The sequence below is a fragment of the Oncorhynchus clarkii genome, chromosome 5 (genome assembly GCF_045791955.1).
Source record: "Oncorhynchus clarkii lewisi isolate Uvic-CL-2024 chromosome 5, UVic_Ocla_1.0, whole genome shotgun sequence".
NCBI lineage: Eukaryota > Metazoa > Chordata > Actinopteri > Salmoniformes > Salmonidae > Oncorhynchus > Oncorhynchus clarkii.
This window is the reverse complement of record NC_092151.1, coordinates 46,122,610-46,128,609: the sequence shown is the minus strand read 5'-3', so window position 1 is coordinate 46,128,609 and position 6,000 is coordinate 46,122,610.

The following is a 6,000-nucleotide window of genomic DNA, read 5'->3' as shown; positions in this document are numbered from 1 at the left end:
TCTTTATGTCATTTGGAAGAATTTCCATTTTATTTATTTAATGCCCCAATCAGTTCAATTCCGTGTAACACTGAATTAATAGGCTTTGTAAGGATAGACTATCGTCGTTTCTATTGATTCTTGATTATGAATAATTGGTTGTAAAATATAAAATACCATAGCCTCCACTGAAATAACAACGGCCTTTCTCATGCCGTACAACACAATCAGTCACAGGATGAATAAATCATGTTTAAAATAACAAAATTGGTTATCTTTATTTCATCAACCGATTAGTCTATTCTGTCACTAGGGATGCGATCTCATAGGTATGAATGAACTAGCACAAATAAATGTACAATTCCTCCAATATGTATCATGCAGCTCTGCTTTCCTGGACAGATAAACCTAGTCCCTGGACTAAAAAGCCATTTCAATGGAGACTCTCCATTGAGCAAGCTTTTTAGTCCAGGACTAAAATCAATCTCACCCCATGCCTTTTCCTGGGACATAACCCTCTCTTGCACATTTTCAGATTCCCAAGAACTCCTTATGACCAGTCTACAGGGACAGAGCTCAGGGGAAGGTCAGATGTCATATTCCCTCACAACAGCTTTTCTTCAGATGCCCACAGCCCTCTAAAACCACTTAGCACAGAGAGAGAGAGATCATTACTGATTTAGAAGGGGCACACTCAAAATGTTGGCTACATGTATAGCTAAGCCCATGGAGGTAAAGCAAGATAAGGTCAGTGGTAGCTAGTGGGGAGTTCAGGAAGTGTTTACCCCACAGTGAAATAGACCCTGGGGAGAAACCATTACAGATTTAGAAGGAGAAACACACTATGTCAAAATGTATTCCAGCTAAGACGGTGGAGGTAAAGCCAGACTAGCGCCGGGTGGGGCAGTGGTAGCTAGAAGGGAGTTAAGGAAATGTTTTTTACAGCACGATGAAATGGCCTCTGGGGGAAAAGACCATTACTGATGTAAATGTTGGCCAGCTTCATGTCAAAATGGATTCTAACTAAGCCCATGCTGGTAGAACAGGGTGGGGCAGTGGTAGCCAGGGGGAATTGAATAAGTTTTTACCCCACAATGAAACAGCCCCCGAGGAAGAGGCTGGGTGTGTGAGAGCCCCCTTCCTGGGTGAGAGGACTGACTCTCTGGCTACCTACCATGCAGAAGCCATTAACACGCCTCGTGAAACATCAAACTCACATGACTCCACTGCAGACCTGGGTTCAAATAGCATTCATTGTCTTTCAATTACTTTATCTGCACTATATTGAGCTTACTTTCTGCAAAGGAATCAAAACCCTGCCCATATGTAACCCCAGGCAGTGTCAATAAAACACTCAAAGTATTTGAAAGATAACAAATACTATTTGAACCCAGGTTTGGTCCCTTGTAGCCTGAAGCCTGGACAGCTAATGCCTCTGGCAGATGGCCTTGTGTGGCTTAAGTGCAAGAGCAGAGATACATTGCAAACATAGGGAAGAGACCGAGTGTGGAAGGTACATTAGTTTGGATGGAGAGAGAGGACAAGTCACTCAAACACACGGCCACCAAACTCTTACCAGCTGATGCTCACAATGTTGTCTGGTGACTTCACGTATTGATTTAAGCTGAGTAGGTTTGCAATGGGGCATGAAATGTTCTTCTAGAATGACTTAAAATGAAAGTACTCTTCTGAAAAGGAATAAACTAACATTCATTGCTAAATGTACACTACAAAACAACGTGGGAAATGCTCTACTTAAGTATGAAATCTAGTTTTTACAGTAGGACTTATTGTTTTCATATCTATAAGCTCTGTGAGTAGAAACATAAGAACTCTGCCAGATCCGTGACAAACTGAGTGTGATTCATACAGTATGTCTCCATGTTCTGTGATTTAGTTTCATAACCAACAGAGGCTGAGGATTTGTAGCAACATGTTGAGGAACGCGTCAATGAATGGCAGTGGAGAAATCTCGACAGTGAGTGACAGAGGCTACACAATAAAGTGCTCTTGGTGGGCTTGTGTACAGTGTTTAACCATGGGCGGCAAGGTGCGGCACCACACACACACACACATACACACACACACACACACACACACACAGAGGCAGCGCTGGCCACGTTATCTCTGCATTCCAAACTACACCTACCCGCCACAGCAACACAGCTGGAAAAAGGCACTGTTGAAATGGACACCCACCTCTCTGTCTCTAACTTCCTGCCAGACAAGGACACACAAAGACCTACACAAAGATCTACACAGACCTACACAAGACCTACACACACACAAAAACACACGTGCGCTCACACCGGTCTTTCATTTCTGTTTTAGCTCCTGGACTCCCAGAGGCGTACAGTTACACAGAGAGGGTACCTTTGAATCCTTTGAATGTACACGGTTTACGAGGTACCTGAGAATTGAGGTTTGTTTGCTGATTAGGCTTTTCTCACACTGGGGGTACGTCCCAAATGGCACCCTTTCCCTATATAGTGCACTACTTTTGACCAGAGCCCCTATCGGCCCTAGTCAAAAGTAGTACATTTTACTTTGGGAAGCAGCCTGGGTGAATGCAATACAATACCATGACCATAATCTCAGAACCCACCATGACATTTATGTTAACAGTCTGTCACAAGACACTACCCTGACCCAGATGGGCACTTCCTGAAACCTATTGTTGGATCATTCTTGTTCATTCAACCATCTCAGTTTCGTAAATGTTGGAGCCCCAATCAAAAACACATTCCAGAAGGATAATGGCTGAATTGAACAAAAAATGCTTTGTATTCAAGTACTACAGTGCCTTCAGAAAGTATTCACACCCCTTGACTTTTTCCACATTTTTCTGTGTTAGCCTGCATTTTAAATTGATAAAAATGTAGATTTTGTGTCACTTATCTACTACACACACTACCCCATAATATCAGTGGAATTATGTTTTTAGACATTTTTACAAATGAATAAAAAATGAAAAATTGAAATGTCTTGAGTCAATAAGTACTCAAACCTTTTGTAATGGAAAGCCTAAATAATTTCAGGAGTAAAAATGTGCTTAACAAGTCACATAACAAGTTGCATGGACTCACTCTGTGTGCAATAATAGTGTTTAATATGATTTTTAAATTACTACCACATCTCTGTACCCCACACATACAGATGATTGTAAGTTCCCTTAGTCGAGCAGTGAATTTGCATAAATTCATATGGTGCTAATCTATGGGTTTCACATGACTGGGAATACATATATGCATCTGTTGGTCACAGAAAACCAGTCAGTATCTGGTGTGAGTGACCACCATTTGCCTTATACAGCACGACATACAGTGGCAAGAAAAAGTATGTAAACCCTTTGGAATTACCTGGATTTCTGCATAAATTGGTCATAAAATTTGATCTGGTCTTCATCTGAGTCACAACAATAGACAAACACAGTCTGCTAAAACTAATAACACACAAACAATTAAGTGTTCATGTCTTTATTGAACCCACTGTGTAAACATTCACAGTGCAGGGTGGGAAAAGTATGTGAGCCCTTGGATTTAATAACTGGTTGACCCTCCTTTGGCAGCAATAACCTCAACCAAACATTTTCTGTTGTTGCGGATCAGACCTTCACAACGTAAAAGGGTTTCAGTTCAGCAATATTCTTGGGATGTCTGGTTGTGAACTGCTCTCGGGGTCATGCCACAGCATCTCAATCGGGTTGAGGTCAGGACTCTGACTCAGCCTCTCCAGAAGGCATATTTTCTTCTGTTGAAGCCATTCTGTTGTTGGTTTACTTCTGTGTTTTGGGTCGTTGTCCTGCAGCATCACCCAACTTCTGTTGAGCTTCAATTGGCGGACAGAGAGCCTAACATTTTCCTGTAAAATGTCTTGATAAACTTGGGAATTCATTTTTCTGTCAATGACAGCAAGCTGTCCAGGCCCTGAGGCAGCAAAGCAGCCCCAAACCAGGATGCTCCCTCCACCATACTTTACAGTTGGGATGAGGTTTTGTTGTTGGTGTGCTGTGCCTTTTTTCTCCACACATAGTGTTGTGTGTTCCTTCCTAACAACTCAACTGTAGTTTCATCTGCCCGCAGAATATTTTGCCAGTAGCGATGCGGAACCTCCAGGTGTACTTTTGCAAACTTCCGGCATGCAGTAATGTTTTTTTGTTGTTGACATTAGTGGCTTCTTCTGTGGTGTCCTCCCATGAACACTATTCTTGTTTGGTGTTTTACGTATCGTAGACTCGTCAACAGAGATGTTAGCATGTTCCAGATATTTCTGTAAGTCTTTAGCTGACACTCTAGGAATCTTCTTAACCTCATTGTTCATTCTGCGCTGTGTTCTTGCAGTCATCTTTGCAGGACGGCCACACCTAGGGAGAGTAGCTACAGTGCTGAACTTTCTACATTTATAGATGATTTGTCTTATCGTGGACTGATGAACATCAAGGCGTTTAGGGATACTTTTGTAACCCTTTCCAGCTTTATGCAAGTCAACCATTTTTCATCTGAGATCTCTTTTGCTCAAGGCATGGTTCACATCAGGCAATGCTTCTTGTGAATAGCAAGCTCAAATTTTGTGAGTATTTTTTATAGGGCAAGGCAGCTCTAACCAACATCTCCAATCTCGTCTCATTGATTGGACTCCCGGTTAGCTGACTCCTGACTCCAATTCGCTTTTGGAGATGTCATTAGCCTAGGGGTTCACATACTTTTTACAACCTGTGAAACTGTGAATGTTTAAATTATGTATTCAATATAGACAAGAAAATACAATAATGTGTGTGTTACTAGTTTAAGCACACAATGTTTGTCTATTGTTGCAGAAATCCAGGTAATTCCAAAGGGTTCACATACTTTTTCTTGCCACTATCTCCTTCTCATATAGTTGATCGGGCTGTTCATGTGGCCTGTGGAATGTTGTCACACTCCTCTTCAATGGCTGTGCGAAGTTGCTGGATATTGGCGGGAACTGGAAAGCTGTCATACACGTCGATCCAGAGCATCCCAAACATGCTCAATGGGTGACATGTCTGGTGAGTATGCAGGCCATGGAAGAATTAGGACATTTCAGGACATTTCAGTTTACAATAATTGTGTACAGATCCTTGCGACATGGGGCTGTGCATTATCATGCTGAAACATGAGGTGATGGCGGTGAATGAACGACACCACAATGAGCCACAGGATCTCGTCATGGTATATCTGCGCATTCAAATTGCCATCGATAAAATGCAATTGTGTTCATTGTCCGTAGCTCATACCTGCCCATACCATAACCCCACCGCCACCACGGGGCACTCTGTTCACAACGTTGACATCAGCAAACTGCTCGCAAACACGACGTCTGCCATCTGTCCAGTACAGTTGAAACTGGGATTCATCCGTGAAGAGTACACTTATCCAGCGTGCCAGTGACCATCAAAGGTGAGTATTTGCCCACTGAAGTCGGTTACGAAGCTGAACAGTAGTCAGGTCAAGACCCTGGTGAGAACAACGAGTACGCAGATCAGCTTCCCTGGGAAAGTTTCTGACAGTTTGTGCGGAAGTTCTTCGGTACAAACCCACAGTTTCATCAGCTGTCTGGGTGGCAGGTCTCAGACGATCCCGCAGGTGAAGAAGCCGGATGGGGAGGTCCTGTGCTGGCATGGTTACACGTGGTCTGCGGTTGTGAGGCCGGTTGGACGTACTGCTAAATTCTCTAAAATGACGTTGGTGGTGGCTTATTGATGTTGTAATGATGTTGTAATGATGTTGATGTTTAATCAGCTTCTTGATATGCCACACCTTTCAGGTGGATGGATTATCTTGGCAAAGGAGAAATGCTCAGTAACAGGGAATTAAACAAATTTGTGCACAAAATCTGATAGAAGCATAGGACCAACACTTTACATGTTGTGTTTATATATATATTTTTTAGTGTATAATAGCAAGATGCAATAATTTGCCTTTAGTGAGAAGAATGAAAATCAATTGATTTTATCTTTGCATTCTAAAATAATAATACATTCTAATTTCCATTATCATTGCA